Raw genomic sequence first — 2,554 nt, forward strand, 5'->3', positions numbered from 1 at the left:
TCCCCGTCCCCGGCAGGGAGGGAAGGAAGGAGTGAGCGTGTCCCGCCCCTCTGACCTCGGCGCACGCCGCGTGCTTCGGGGGCTGGGCCTTGGCGTGGGGCTCCCTGGGAAGCCTAGGAGCCGTGGGGACGGGCCTGGCTCGTTGGGGAAGCCGGGAGAGGTGTGTTCCTGCACGGGGGAGCCGGGCGGGCGGCTGTGGCTGACTCCTGCAGAAGGAGGCAGGAGCAGCCTCGTGGCTGATGGGTGGCTCTTGGTTTTGTTGTGCTGCGGCGTTCAGTATCTGCGGGTGCAGAGTCAATCGCCTGTGAACTGCTGCCCAGCCTCCCCCTACTACCCAGGCTTTGGGAATATCTGGATTTGGAGCTGGACTTTGTGGCTGGGGTCATTTTTATATAAAATCACTCACAAAGACTACCTTAAAAGGACATGGTTACGGTTGCAAAGTCAGCACTCGAGCTAGGAAGTGCCTGATATAATGGGATCGTTAAGGACAAGTTGCTAGACCATGGTTTTATGTGTCATTCAGAAACAGTTAAATCAATCCAACATCATAGAGATTACAGTGTTAAATTTGCTGTAGCCATATTAGTATGCAGTACATTTTGCATAGAAACAGTGGATAGTTGCCCTCTAGTGGATAGTAGTTCGGTGCGTTAATTGATAGTAGTAAAAAGTACTGTTCAAGATGAACGTTATTAAAATATTTTTCCATTTGCTTACCATAAGCTTTTTAAAAGCATATAGCTGTAATGTATGTTTTATGGTCACACTAAAAGCCATCCTATTTTGTAAATTGCATTTCATTAGGATGAAAAGAATTCTCAATACATGATTCTGTTTTTTGTGGCATATGATAAGCTTTCTTGATTTGTTTTGCTATTTGGTTAATTAGTCTTTTGAATTATTTCTATTTGGCATCTCTGGCTGTGATCCTACATGAATTGCAGCAATAGGACTACTCACTCATAGATAAAGTTTGTGCATGTTTGCAGGATTAGGCCATAAATTGCTCAGATATCACAGTTAAGAGCATAGTATACATGTTTAGAGAGAGAGGTTAGGTTCTGAGTGAAGAAAATGTAAATTTCAGAGATGAACAGAAAAAAAAATTATAACTGAAAATGTAAGGTTAGTGAGAATGACTGTTGTAAGATTTCTTGCAAAATCTACTCATGAGTGTATCCTATATATTCTGAACAGAAGTGGATTTGTGATGTTATAGCAAAAGTACCAGTCATAAAGGAACTGCTTTGGGTATGTTGACACTTATTGGATTGTTAGCATGTACTCTAGAACATAGCATTTCAGTAGGACTTCACATGAATTACATTTTAATGCCAAAATGATCTGGAAAACCTTTGAGAAAGAAGAATGGTTGACTGCTAAGCACAAGAATCTGAGACCTTGAGCTGCTGAGCGAAGCAAAAAATCATTTTACTTTTCCAGATTCCTGTAACTGAACTTACACTTCTATATTTAAATTACACTTTGAAATGGCTGGCATATCCATAATTTCTTCTCTCACATAACTGCAGTTTTTCCACGAAATTCTAGGAAGCATTTTAAATAAGATGTTGCAGCATTACTAAGTGGTACAGAATTATATCAAGATTCAGAGACGTTGTGTGATATCTAACCTGGTGTCACTCAGCAAGAATGGGTCTACAAACAACCGACCTTATCACCTTTTTAAATTATATTTTTAAACAGTGGCAGCACAATATATCATTTGAAAATCAACGAAGTGGTAACATTTGAAATAGTTATTTTTGGGAGGGCTATAGCTAAAAACAAACATTTAAGGGCATGAGTCGGCCATTGGAGGGAGTCATAGTTAAGGCTACGATTTGGTCATGGTAGTCACGGATTCCATGACTATACCGGACCTCTGTGACCTCTAGGGCTTCAGGAGGTGGAGGAAGGACTGTGTGCTCCTGCCCTGCAACTGGGGCTGGAACCAGGAGCCTGCAGCCTCAGCCCTGCGGTATTTCAGGCTTGGTGGGAGCTGCAGCCAAGGTCGCACACCACTGCCCAGCAGCTGCAGCAGGGGCCATGTGCCCCTCCCCTGGCTGAAGCTGGGGTTTGGTGGGGGCTGCAGCAAGGGCAGTGCACCACCGTCTTGCAGCTGCGGCCAATTGTGTGTGTGGGAAAGTGGGGGGACTGCGCACCACCTGGGGCTGCAACCCCCTGCTATGGTTGCTGGAGCCAGGGTTGTGCCCCCTTATATGGTGGGGAGCTCAGCCTATCATTCTCCCCCCATGTCCATGGGACTCCATTCCACCCCTTTACCTAGCCCTGCCCGCTGGTTATTTTTTAGTAAAAGTCATGGACAAGTCACAGGTTCTGCGAATTTTTGTGTATTGCCTGTGACCTGTCCGTGACGTTTACTAAAAATAACAGTGACAAAATCTTAGCCTTAGGCATAGTATGTATAGCTACATAGGTTTTATTGGTTTCTGTATATGGGATGGCCAGAAACTGGGAATGGGTGACAGGGTGGATCACTTGATGATTACCTGTACTGTTCATTCCCTTTGAAACACCTGGCATTGGC

This window comes from Gopherus flavomarginatus, chromosome 3 (genome assembly GCF_025201925.1).
Source record: "Gopherus flavomarginatus isolate rGopFla2 chromosome 3, rGopFla2.mat.asm, whole genome shotgun sequence".
Taxonomy (NCBI): Eukaryota; Metazoa; Chordata; order Testudines; family Testudinidae; genus Gopherus; species Gopherus flavomarginatus.